We start from the raw sequence: 14572 nt of genomic DNA on the forward strand, positions 1-14572 counted from the left end.
GGGCCTTTTATTCCTCAGGGTACATTTTAAACTTAATACAATACAGCTGCTCATTCTTTAATATTGGTCTCCATTTCCTTTTTTGCTGGAAAATGAAGATGACGCACATGATGGGAGAAGAATAATTTTAAATTCAGTGAAATATAATATTGGTCAAAGCAAAAAGGTGATGTAATCAATAAACAAAGTGATGGACATTATATGCAGCGTTATAAATTTAAATGTTAAGTAATCACATATTTTACAGTTTTGCAAAATGGTAGGAAGTAAGAGTATCCTCACCTTTAAACTAGGGTGAATTATCAATTAACTTCAATAGTACCTAGTCCTGCAAAGGGAAGAAAAACTTCAAAATTAATATTTGAAACATTAAGAAATAAGTTATCTATTTAGAAATCAAAAGCCACTGAAAATACTGACTCATTTTGATTAACTTTCAAGAAGCATGAAAGGAATTGTGATTATTTTCTTTCACTGCTTTGGAGACCAAAACAGCATATACAAGTATAATAATATGAAAGAGATTTAGGATCTATTTCATGCTGAACTGTATTTCAGACTGCCCTTGAAACAAGAAATTGTATTTCCAAACTGTCTACTAGCCAGGATGTCAAGGCAACAAGTAGTAATCACTATGTAGGATTCCAGATTGTGTTTCAGTAGGGATGTCTTATGCACTGAACAGGGCATGACGGCTCATTTCAGTGGCTCAGTGAGATCTGAGAGAAACACGAAGCACCATCCTTACATACATTGTGCCTCAAATGTCTCTGTTTGCTACAATAGCATCATAAATCAGACGATGGTACCCAACAGGGGGATTTCTTGTTGTGACCACTAACTCTGGCTCTGCAAGTACATGTGAATATCTGTGCATAAGAGGTGTATGTATGTTTATAAAGCATAGATAAGGACTGTGGCACAGCAGAACTGTTCTTGCCTCATGTGATACAGATTGGTGCTTCCTAACTGGCTGCAGTTTTGCCACTTTCCCAGGAAGGAAATCTTAGGCAAACAATGAACATTGCTGGTTTTGGAAGGAACAGAATTAAATCTTGGAAAAAAGCACTAAGGTCAGAAGGATTCTTAAAAAGTGTCTCAATTGTTAGCAGAAGATAGGAATGTTTTATACAGGGTAACCTCTGACTATTGCTTCTCCCTTATACCTAGTAAAATTTGAGTGCATTTGTGATCAATGAACAGCACCGAAATAATATCTGCTTCTTGTTTATCTATTTTCTTATGGGTTTGGCCTCAATTTCTTTTCTGTCCTTCATTTCACATCTGTCACCTCACAGTATATTTTTGCTATAGGTACTTTTACAGCTTTGAGCATGGTGTTCCTATTCTTTAATAGAACAAACATGAGTACTCTGCAAAGTGTGTTGAGCTAGCAGAAGGGTCAGGAAAATGGCAAGGACAGGTCAATAGGAAGATCTCCACCTTTCTGTGCTTATTTTTACTGTGATTTTTTTTTAATCTATGTGGGTATAGTACCTGAACTCCATTAGATATGTAGCAAAAAGTGGTTCTGACTCCAAAGTTTGTCTTCCTTTTAGCTGGATTTGTTGTACTATCTCATGTTGTACTATCTCATGTTGTACTATCTTACTATTGTTTATAATTAGATGACAAAACACAAGTGTAAATGAAGTAATAAACAAAGGTTAGAGCAAACTCCTGTCAACTGTTGTCTATTTTAACTGCCAGGAGAAATCTGGCATGCACCTCCTTTCCTGCAAATCAAAGTGAATAAACACTCTCTGTGAATATTACCTTCCCATTTAATTGAGTAAATTGTTGATGAACAAGTTGCAAAGTTCAAGAGTGTAATTATTTGGGATTAGTAGAGAATTTCTTTAGCACATAATTGATATTCTTTGGATCATTTGATTAGCAGCTGAAACCAGTTTGTAATTGATGCTGTAATTAGCCAGCACAGTGCTCACTCCATATGAGACTGCAGTGTTATAAATTTGGGTAGACCCAGAACACAGAGCAATACAGCTGGACTGCTTACTAATTTACGCTGGACAAATGTTTTGTAGGAGACTACACTTACACCTGCAGGAATTGAATATGCAAGGTTTGCAACCAGGTCTGAATCAAGAATTGCTTCAGAACTCACCTTTTCTTCTGTGCTGATGTCAGCTGTCTGTGGGTTCCCACTTTGTGGTTTTTGCATCTCACTGGTGGTTCAGGGCAGAGTGGGCTAAATGTGACTGAATTCTGAAAATCTGCATGGAGAATGATGGATCCTCTGCACAAATGTCTGCTATTTGTGGGGTGTTCCCTCAGAGTATGAGAGTCCCTCTTGACTGGAGGCTGTGTATTTTCACCTGCACAACCACGCAGACCTGTGTTGTGGGAGGAACGTGTTTCCTTTCTGTCCCTTAGATCCAGGAGAGCAGAGTCCTTCTGTGAGCAGGTAAATGGGGAAATACTATTTTCTGTATGGATTATTCAGAGTCAACTGATGTAATAGGAGACAGTGTTGCCTGGAAGCCAGTATCCCTGTCCAGAATTAAAATAACTTTTGTAAGAAAGAAGTAAATGATGTTTTAAATAATATTTCTCTTTTTTTCAGTTTGTTTATGAATTGCATAACTAACTTGGCACTACTGTTCAGCTTTCTAAGGGCTGAATATATAAATGTAATTCTGTTGTTTCTCAGAGAAAGTCTATTCTTATGGAAAGAGCTTTCCCCTAACTTTTTGTAGATAGAATCTTTTATTTTATTCCCAGCTGCTTCTAATTTGCAAGAAAACACACGAAGTGTTCCAGCACATTTTTTACCATTGCCTTTGTACCACTAGATGGCATGAGAACACCACTTAGGAAGAGAGGACCTTTGCCTGGAAATGAGTTGACTCCTGAAGTCCTCTTACTCCAGTTATCTTTAACCATTCTGTTGCCCAAATCACAGATCTATCTGAGAGATAGAAGGTGGAGTTTTATCTGTGATCAAAAAAGGACTGCATCAAAAACTGGAATTAGTTGTGCACTTCAATAGCTTAAGAGCTGACTGTAAATGCAAAGGGTGAAACTCACTTCATCCAAGCTCTGACAGGCTTGTAATAGGTGGGGTTTTTCTTTGCTATAGAAGGGACCCAGTTTTAGCTAGTTACCTCGTCACATGTTGCCATATGCTCTGCAGTGATACAGATGCAAAGTTTCCCATTAGTCATTCAGCAGACAGTCAAGTTCACAGGTATCTTTAAATAAGAATATGGTCACTGATTTTCAGCCATTTCCTTTCATTGATTTTATTCCCCATGTATTTCCCTTCCTCCCCTGTTGGTCCTCATACTCTTCTCCAGACCTCTGCAATGCTGGCTGGCCAGCAGCAAAGGCATGACATGGAGATACCTGTCTCTTGAGAAGCAGATCCAACTGCTCAAAGATCCAGTCTGCTCAAAGGCTCTTACTTGCTCATGAGAAACACAAGGGATGGTTGTCCTCTGAGTAAAGAGCGTAGACTTTTTTAGTTTCTGCTGTTTGCCTGAGAGAAAAAGGAGATCGTTCCTTCTTTCCTTCCCTTCAGATATGGATAAGTCATGAGGGAATTATGTAACATAAGAATGAGAAAGCTGTGGAGAAAAAGCTTTTCCTCCCCCTTCTCCCATTTTATCTCTGAAATAAATCTTCATTTACTCTCTATTTAAAGGATTTTGGAATGAGCTGTGTATGAAAACTAGAACTCCCTCAATTTCCATGAGTGGTGGGAAAATTAAGCCTGGGCTTTTAGATAACTTGTGAAGAAAGCACAAGTCACCTTTTAATATGAAATGTGGTGATCTTAAGAAGCCTAATGGGAGCATAGAAGGGCAAAAAGGTCTGGGAGTGGAACATAGGTTTGAAGGCAAGTCTGTGAGGCTGTGTTCAGGCTAGATCTGTTGTGTTACAACAAGAATTGTGTCCTGGGGGAAGGTAGGTTTGGATTTGCCTGCAGGTGTGGAGGAATTACTCAGTTGCCCAAGGAATGAGTCAGTCAGATGCCAACATCAAGTGAAGGAACATTCTCCTTTTGTTATATTCAGTCAGGTAGCTAAGACACAAGACTAGAACTCCTGTCCATGTAACACTGGGTAAATCACTTCCCATATTTTTCTGTCAGTGCATGAGTGGTGGGTTTTGTGCTGATAATCTACGAAGGAAGTGAAGGGGGGAAGTTACTGCAGCCCATGATAATATTGGTCTGATAATCTCAAATTTGTTGCTTACATCAGTTTTCCAGATTTCATATTCAGCTTATCTGTGACTAAACCTTATCTGTATTTGATCATTAATCACAAGTATATTCTTCCTGTAATACTTGTGGTTGCTGAAAGGGTACAAGGAAAGTAGGAGATCAAGAAAGGATAGCTAAACAATGCAGAAATATTTTAATACTGGACAGGCTGGCAGCAGTGAGCTTTGTGCACTTGAAGAAAAGATTTTATACTTGAACTTAAAATTTGTCTTGGATGCTGCTTTCAGCATTTCAATTACTTCTGAGGTGAATTCCAGGTGTCTACTTGAAAATAGAAAGTGTTCCCAGGCAGGGGTTTCTGTCTATATTCTGTGTTCCTGTACTCACAAAGAAGAAGAAAATTTCTTACAAAGGCAAGGCAGTGGAATATACAGTGTTAGGATTCTTTAAAGATAGATTCATACAAGTTTAATGAAAGCCTCCTTACTATGTTATTTGTATAATGGTTATATAGATATGACTGAAATTTCTCCAATCAATGTGATTATTTTGTGCTTCTTTGCTGTGTAACCTAATGTACACTGCTTTGCACTTTTTCACTAGAGACAATACAGACCAGTTGATGGAGAAACTGACAAAATACCTTTAATTTTTACGTTGAAAGAGTTGCTAAAAGGAAAAATTGAAGCAGAGGGAGCACTGAGAACTAAACAATGAGTGGGTCTCATGAATTCATGGCATATGCGGTAGAGAGTGGTTACTGTTTTGCATAACTGCATTACTTGAGAGATACAATTCCACAGCAATTTTACCAGCTATTCTTTAGTGTTTTCATAAATCACAGCAATAGGAAATTATTAGCTGTACATGCCCTTGGCAGCCTCCCTACATGCATCCCCTTACTGACTGCACCTGGAGCTGAGGAACAAGCCTGCTTTGGGCAGTGTGGTTATGCCTGATGTGGTCAAAATTAAGGAGCAGAAATCAGAGTGTGGCTGAGGACTGCAGGGCTGACCACCACCTCACCCAGACTAGCCCGTGGCTCCTGCTGAGCTTGCATGTGCTGGGTATTGGGCATCTATCAAAGCCTGTGGTGGTGCAAGTCAGAAGGAACAAGTTCTCCTACACGAAGATAGAAAAGTGTGTGGCTGAAGGAGGAAATAAAGCACTGATCCCACAGTCTTTAAAGATAAACTCCTATGCAAGACTGAAGCGTTGATTATTTTTAGTGGGGGAGAGCCTAAGGGGAGGGCTTGTCAAAGAGATTAAACTATTGTAAGGAGCAGAGCAGGATTCTCCTGCAGCACTTTCCTTTCCATCACACCTGCATCCTGATGTGAAACAAAAAGTGTGTGCGTGGTGGGGGGAGGGAACGTTGAGGAGGAAAAAAAACTGCACTTGGGAGAGCTGAAGTAGTAGCAGTTAGCTATTGTTATTTCCTGTCACCGCTTTTACCCTGTTATCTTCTCTTATGCTGATTTCTTTCTGTTAATCCCCCGGATAGCCTCTGAGAGTTGTTTATCATCCCGGGGCAAAAAGGTTCCAGCCTGCTCTCACCACTCTTTTTTCCTGCACGCAGTGTTGCTGATGTGTCCAAGTATCCAGAAGAGCCTGAGGACAGAGTGGGAGGATATTTTCTCTTTTTTTTTAATCTCTTTGGGCCCATGACTTTTGCTCAGCACTTTTGTAGTTCCCCCTGCTTCTCCTGAAATCCAGGCTGTGAGGAGCATTGCTGTCATGCTGCAGCAAACAAGGTGCTGCACAGCTGCTGGGCATTCATCCATGCTGGGCCAGGTGTTGTCTAACCTTCTAACCTGTTTGGGAACATGTGTTTGAACACTGTTCAGAGCAGTCTGGTCACAGTAGGATGGCATGGGTGCACTGGGCAGGGTGGGGTATTATTCAATGCTGCCCTTTGCCAGTTTGGTTTTACCAATTTCCTAGTTCTGCTGCATGACTTATCTCCCAGACAGAATGAAAAAAAAGGCTGGGAGAATGTTTGCCACAGAGAGAGGAGGTATTTGGGAGGACAGTTGGAGGACCAGCCAGGTGTTGTGACAACAGAAACTGACTTTTTTTTTTTATCTGGAGCAAGAGTGTGAATATGTGACGTGTGTTCTGAGATTGGAAACTAGGGTATAATGCCATCTGAGCTCTCTTGTACTTTTCCATTCAATTGTTTAGGTCAGCCTTCTAAAGAAGAATGAATTTAGGTGGCAGTCCATTACAGAACACTTCTGTGATCTTTAGACCTGGTACCATTCTCTAGTTTTGTATTGCCCTACAGATCCTCTGCCTTAGGGTCTTGGAGTCTAGAAGAGGAGGTTTGTACAAAAAACAGCACCATATATTTCCTAATAACTAAACTTTGGGGGAGAGGAGTCAAAGAAATATATAAGCAGATAATCCATGTACAGACCTGTTCTCTTTAGATGCCTATTAACCAAAAAGTGGAATCTACTGGGATTCCTAGCTTCGGGTAGAGAGAAGGTGGGACTGAAGGCTGTCTACTCTCTTAATAGTCTTTCTGAATACTTCAGGAAATGTGCATCTAAACCTAGTCAGATGACCCCTCCTCCACAATATTAACTTCTTCTTACTTAGCAAGTCAGTCTGACTTTGGGAAGCTCTTGTACCATCACAAGAAAACATTTTTAAGCCTTGTCCTAGAATATTCCCTCACCCTACTTTATAACCTGAATGGAGGGATGAGATCCCCTCCATAACCTCTGAAGGGCCCAGTGCTCCTAAATGTGACAACCCTCTCCAGAAATGGTAGGTAAATGGCTGATCTGTATGAAACTGAACTATGTTCTTCCCTGCCTGAAGTAGGCGGCTTGTTTTTCAATTTAACTCCATGTTTTTATACAGTAAATTGCCTTCCAGTAATCAAACAAACATTTAAAAGATTATATATACAATTTTAGGGATCTTCAAATCGGTCACAGATGTTCTTGGGGTTTTGTATGCTCAAGGGAAAGCTTTGGCTTTTAAAGATGGAAGAAACAGGAAGAAGATGAGAGATGAAAGGGGAAAGGCTAGTTGCTTTCAGAGGCATGTGAATTATCAGTCTGAGCCAGACTTAGACCATGTAGTCTGGTTTGGATAACTCAGGTGCAGAAGGGGACTCTAATTGTCACTCAGCACACACTGGTGGAATACATGTCCTCAGTCATGTAGGCTCCTGGTGTCTGCATAGCTGAACTGTCTCCCTTTGGAGCTGAGATCCCTGCAAGCAGAACTAGAACTTAATTACTCTGGCTGTTCCTCCCGGGAAGGATCCACAGACTGACGTCTGATATCAGTCTGAGCTAAGGGAGGAGCAGGGAAAGAGGAGCTGTTGCCTTGCTGTGCAACAGCTGCCTTTTGGGCTCAGTGCCAAAAGTGGGGGAGGAAAACTTCTGGAGGCCTGAAGAGATAGAGAAAGGCAAATCCCTCCAGGTCTTAGGCTTCAAGAGACCAACGCAGTGTGTGGGCAGGAGCTGGGATGCTGTGTGGGAAAGATTTCAGTAGGAGCTCCCTCCCAGGTCTTCATGCAAACCACGTCCCCTAAATCCCAGGCTTTATCACAGATCTAGGCTAGCACTCTGGGATGGGCTGCAGAGCTACTGCCTCCACCCCTTTCCACCCACTGGCACCAGATACTGCTAACCTCTCAATTTAAAGATGCACTGCTTTGGCACAGAGGGTCTCAGAGCTGAAACCAGCAGCGTGGCCACCTGAAGCCCTCCTTGGGAGCATGAAGCAGCATATTATGGGAAGCTTATGCTCAGGGCACAGGAGTTGGCAAGTCTGTGTAATGTAGCTGCCACAGCTCTCAACCTTGCATACTTTATGCTCTGTTGGGTGCAAGACAAGGGCGTTCCAGCAGGGTAGGCAAATTTAGGGTTTGGTAATACTGGCAGCTGGCTGCTTGCTATGAAGTGAGAGCACAAAGACCACGTATTGTTTTTATTTTAGGGTGATTGAGACCAGAAAAGCACTTTGCAACACTGCAGACTTCGATCTGCACTGCAGCACTACAGACATGCCTGGGCTTCCAGTGACTTCATTTAGAGGTGTCCAGCCACACCTGGAGGCAGCTGTAAAGTGGAAGTTGGGATGACAGCATCTTTTGTAAACAATGGGATTTCCTGGGTTTATGTTTGAATGGCTGGCCCTCTTGGAGAGGGGAAGATCATACCAGGTCTCTGGCAAAGTGATGAGAAGACTTTCTGTGTTATGTAATTCATAAGGCCACTGGTTACCATTGAGCCAAAAATTTGCTTCAAATTGAATGGGTTCATGATTATCCACATGGTGCTGTTGAATAAATTCAAATCCCATGGGATACAATTACATTAAAAGCTTTAGTCAGTTTAAACCATGTCTCTGTCATTTTTATTTTTGCTAAGCATAAAAACACCCTGTATTGAAATCAAGTAACCGTGTGTTACTTGCAGGAATGTGTCACAGGATTATGTTGCAAACAATCTAAGTGCTTTTTCAGTGTCTCACGGTTTTCTGGTATATTCTGCACGGAACTTTTTTCTTTTTTTGAATTTAAAATTTATCCTGACTGTCTGATCAGGACAGGATAAATAAATTTTAATGAATCCTATAATGAATATGAAGGTAGTCCGGCAAACCAATTTAATTTTCATGAATCTCATTGTTAGACGAATATGTTTAAAAAAATTAGTGTGAGTCCTCTTTGAGGGCAAACACTTACTTTGAAATTATAGCAATATTTTGTGACCATAATGCTTAGCTCTTGTTCAGAGGCAGTGACTAGGTAAACCTTGCTGTTGTAGCCCTATATGGTGGTATATATGTTTTCTCATGTACACCCTAAGTGTGATATCAGCAAATAACGTGTAGCTTCAAAACAAGCTTGATTGGCAAGCAATCAGTCTGCCAGCATTTGACTGGACTTTCAGTGAAGTAGAAACAGGGAAGTACCCACTTCTTTAAATTTGTCCTGTCTGTTGGTGGAAATAGTCCTTGTGGTGTTTGTCCACTTGCGTTACTGAATCAAATCACTGCAGCAACTTACAGGCTTTTCATTAGCTGGGACCACTGGATGTAATTTCTGAAATTCTGAGCAGTAATTTTAAGAAAAAAATGCTTTTCAAAGAATCAGTGTCACTTGCCCCTGTGATTGTGGCTTCAGTGCATTGTGGCATGGTTGCTATCAGCATCAGGCCGTGCTGACAGGCATCAGGAGCTAGGAGATAACCAGGATCTGTAGCATTGCCAATAATATTATTGGAAATCTGTCCTCCCTAGCAAATGCACTGTCCCATTCTAAGAAAGGCTGTTGGTTTTGATCTTCTGAGGTTTTGCTGCTTCCAAAGAGAAGGGACTGAAGTGTGTGCCATTGATCCAGTTTAAGTGGTTCTATGTTTTAAGCAGGCACTGGATCTCAGCAAACATCAGAGAATTTTGGTGTACCAGATATCACCTTTGCTGTCTGAGCTGTATTTTTCTGGCATGGAATGTTAGAGATAAAATCTTCTTTTCCAGTATAATGAAGGGAAGTATACTTTGGTTAAGGTTGGTGTTGTCAGGAGATAACATTTGCTTGAAAATGAAGGTGTATTTTTCTAGCACAATATACTGTAATTTAAATCATTCCCAGTGCAATTTCTTCTGTGGTTCCAGGCTGTAAACTAAACCACAAACTGACATTTTAGCTGGTACATTCAGTTTCAAAGCATTGAATACTACACATAATGTAAGCAAGAATCCTCATTTCCTTGCTTTGTGTAATTTTCATAAGTAGTGGTGCTACATCTATTTTCTTCTCTCTCTGAATAATGTCTCTGACTTTTTTTTTCCTTCACCACTCTGGAAAAATGCTGTAATATTGTCATGTTCAATACACCTGTCTCAGTTTGCCTGGTTTCACTGTGCCAGGCAGATTTGTGAGTTAGAATTTTGTGTCTGAGACAGAAGCTGCTTGAGGGAACTTGTAGCTCACTACTTTGCTCTGTATCTGGATGTTCATTGAGGGGTAGTTTTCTTCCCTGGAATCATCTTGTTTAGTGGAATCAAATTAATCTTCGTCAGTTTTGCCTTAAGGAGTTATGCCCTTCCTCACTGTAGGTTTAAACTTGAGTGTGGGGACAAGATAGCAGAGTTCTATGAATCTGAGCATGCCTGGAATGTGCAGAAGGAGGCCTCTGAACATGGGCTTTGAGTCAGAAGAAGATATGCTGCTCAGGATGCAGAGGAGCTGGCCAGAATCCCTGCTTTTCCTCTTGCTTGGGAACTTGCTGCAGAGAAATGGACTGCCTGTCCCTCTTCAGGTGAGATTACTGCCACTCAGTCCTGCCTTCCTGGCATGGCACCATGGAGGCCAAATTCTCTTTCAGCCTATGTAAATCATGATTCTGCTTGCTTGCTTCTCTGTGTAAGTTTTTCTTTCAGCCCAATCTGCTGTCCTTTTACCTCTTCCCCTTTCTTTTCCAATGTGTCATTCACTCTTAGTGCCGTCTGATTTGGATCTGTTGATTCATGTATGTGCTTCCTGGCTGAATAACCAGCTCAAGGCAGGAACGTCTACCTGCTGACTAGTGACTGCTTCTTTCCTACTTTGCCTTTTTCAAAGTAGAATAAAGCCCAGCTTTTAATGGAGAGAAGAGAGAAGAGTTATGCAGTGCCACCAAATTGAATGCCACCTTCACTCAGTTTTTGTGCAGCCTTTAAACAGTGTTAGAAAATAATATGAGGAGACAGAAACCTATCATGTTTGGACCATATCTAGAGGTTTTTCTTTAGATCTGAGTATCACTGTTATAGTCCATATTAAGAAACTACATCATAACTTGTTCTGCTTGTTTTTTAAACCAAGGTTATCAGTGTTTTGTTTGTTTCATGTGGTGACATTTGAGGGATTTCCACTTATGGCTGCACCATCTGAAAAAGATGCCAAAGCTAAAATGGACCTCATGTCACAAAGTCCACAAGAGTCTATGGAGTGTGGATTTCTCCCACATCACTGCTCTGTTCAGTGCATGGTACAATGGATTTTCCTAGTAATGGCTGTGTGATGGTACAGGCTAGGGATAAGTCAACTGGAAGACTGGAGAGTGATTCCCAAGTCTTGTGTAAGGAGCTCAGTTCAAGCTCTGTTTTGACTCCATTCATGAGCCGGTTTCTATATCTTTCTCTCCATGCTCAGGCTTTCAAATTTCTAGAAATTACCTCAAGCGCATGAGCTTGAATAGGGTTTCACCATGTTGTAGTAAGACAGTCATGAAACCAAAACTAAAGAACATGCCAAGTAAAGCACCCAGCCTACAGACTAGATGTGGAAGCTATGTATTTTTTTGCAAAAGGAGTTGTCCCTACAGGTAATTCTTACTCCAAAATCAGAAACCTCAAGTCCTTTCTGAATGGCATCCACCAGGGTTTGGGCAGAAACAAAAGAGGGGAGATGCTTTGCCTTTAGGGAGATGGCTGTGACTTCCAGGCATACTCTGCTCCTGAAAGATGGAAACTCCTGTTGTGCACAGGGGTAATGTGCAGCTTTGAGCATATGGAAGGTAGGAGCTTCTTGCCTCTTTGAGAAGCAGTATATGATTTATCTCTAGCTCAGTAGGGAAAAACATCTGGTGTGCCTTTCTGGAAAGATTGCTGGGCCCTGACCTCCTTTGACCTGATTTAATTGAGGATTTTGCCAAGCTTATTACATGGGATGTTCTTTGGCAGCACTGAGCTAACAAAGCAGGCTGATCACAAATTATCGTTTACATGTGCACAGAATGAAACATAAAAATAGCTCTTAAAAAAAATTTTCCTTTTCACTGACATATAATAACCTTCCTTTTGTAACCTGTCACAGACCTCAAGATCAGTATGACAAAACATCTCAGCATGACAAAATAGCTCAGCTTCCTCAATTTTGTATCTTCCCAGACACATTACTAACATAAGGCTGAAAAATGAAAAAAAAATGTATATACCATTATTTTTACATATTTTTTTCTTTTTTAAAAACTACATTACTGTTCCTACAGATATACCCATTTTGTGTCTGTCTACCAGCAATGTCAGCCAATATTTACTGATGCACCTGCTTTACCTTTTACATATTCCCACAAATTAAATACATGGGACATACTAACATATTTGCTCATATTTCAGGAAAAAATATCCATTGTATACACAAACAATTTGCTTTTGAAGTATTAAACCTCAGGTTGTTGGCCTGACAGTCCATTTCATGACATGAATGAGTGCGACAACATGATAGATCAAAAAGGAATTACAGCTGGAATTACTTTTCCTTACTGTTTTTAGGCAAGATGTCATTTTTTCAGAACATTATTCATTAAGTTAAAAGGTGGTTCCACACTCTGAGAAGTAATATTTCAAACTTCTCAATGAAAATGAAAACTATATTAAAATGTAACTGGCCTTGGTTTTATTTGAAGAAGCAGTCTAGAAATTCTCCTGTTGTAACTCATCACCTTGACAATGGATATGTTTCTGGGCTTAAGACAGTTAATAGGAAAGCCAGTGACAGCAATTTTTATTGTTCCCATAACAATTAAAAAGTGATCAAGTCTCACAGTGACTCCCCTACTATTAAGAGTTTTTTCCATGTTTGAAAGCTAACAAGACTAGAGATTTTCACCTTTATGAAATGTTATTAACTACAAAACTGAATAATTTGCCAAATCTGTGGAACAAAAAAACACTGGTGACTTAACAGCTCTTAAGGTTCATTGCAGGACTGGCTGTAGTATTCTTGTTTAGGAAGTATCTGACCTAAGGTTACTACATACTGTACGTTGACATCAGTAGCATTTCTAAGTGTCAGGAAAGGAGACACAATTAATTGGCTGACAGAATTGCTCAAGACTCATATGTGAGCTTGTTATTTTCCCTTTACTTTCCTTTTTTGCCATCTTTTGTTTTCTGTTTTGCTGTTTCATGTTTATGTTATAGAAAGAAACAGGTAAAGAATCCCTTGCCTGGGATCAATGTAGGATCCAAAAGAGCTACAGAAATGGGAAAACTTGAGTGAATATGAGGCTTGTGTATTGCCTGTCAAGCTCTGCAATTTCACCAATAAATTCTAAATTTCAACCAAATTCAGCAGAAGTGGAAACTTCTAAGATGACAAGTCCCTAGAAAATATCATAAAAATTAATTGTGAGGAAGACAAAAGTAAAGTTTGAGTTCAGTCCTTATCTTACTTCTGTGCTGTGCAAGTGATGCTGTCAGCACTCAGTGTTCTAAATCAGCTGTGCTGCCTCTTGCCCAAACAGGTAACGTGTGGCAGGGAAATAGGGGTGTTGTGAGAACCAGGGCTGGAGCATGGAATATGGGATACTGAGAAACTAGGATCGTTACTGCAGAGGAGATTCTGGGGATATAAGAGCAATCTGATGGTGCAGTGGGAGCTTTGATTAGTATCAAGGGAAAATTAGAAGTCTTCAGTGACCATATGGATATGCAGAAGACAAGTGCTGTTTGGATAGCAGCTTGGATCTGTTACACTACTTTCTTCTTTACATGTTTGCCCCTTTAGTCACCCCATCCCCTTATCTTTTTTTCTCCCTTCTCTGCTTGACAAGCTTCCTCACTTACGTCACAGCCAAGGTAGTCATAAGTCAGCTGAGAAATGAGGAATGAATAATTTCCTTCCCCTTGGGGCACTAGCACGTCACTGCCATGACACACTTAGGTCACCTGTCTTCCCAGCAAGAGCACAGCAAGGACACTGTGTAACCCAACAACTTCAGTGCAACTCCTCCCTTTGGAAGAGCCACCCTAGTGGCTACAAGATTGGGGGTTTACATTCTTAGTGAGTTCTGTTAGCTTTTACCTGCAAGATTTATTTTTTCAAAAAACAAAACAAAATGAAATACAGACTCATGGAGGAGTTTTAAAGCAAAGTGAAAGGAGAGTTCTTTCTCAAGTAAAGAAAGCACAAGATCACAGCAAGACTGGTGAATGTAAGGCATGCAGGTTGCATAGCAAGCCTGACCTTGAGACTGCATGACCCGTCTTGGAGATGTCACTTTGTCATGCTGTGCCCAGTTTCATCTAGTTAGAAAAGAGCTCACCACTCCTGTCTTTAGATATGCAGTGTTGCTGATTTATTGTGCTTATCTTTTCAGAGTATTTTGTGACACACAGCTAGAAGGCACTGTAGAAATATAAATGACTGTTTGGGAATTGGTACAGTTCTGTTACCATCTATTCAGCCTCTCGGAGAGTGCACTCAGGTCTCTAAGAGAAAATGGAGTTCATGTCAGCAGTTAGATGAATCAAAGAAAAAAGATAATGGCAGAGATAGATGAGGAGAAGAGGGAAGTATGCACAGTATAAAGAAAAATATGGCTGAGTGACAACTGCCTCAGGAAAATAAATTTGAGGTGAATG

Source organism: Prinia subflava, chromosome 2 (assembly GCF_021018805.1).
Source record: "Prinia subflava isolate CZ2003 ecotype Zambia chromosome 2, Cam_Psub_1.2, whole genome shotgun sequence".
Classification (NCBI taxonomy): domain Eukaryota; kingdom Metazoa; phylum Chordata; class Aves; order Passeriformes; family Cisticolidae; genus Prinia; species Prinia subflava.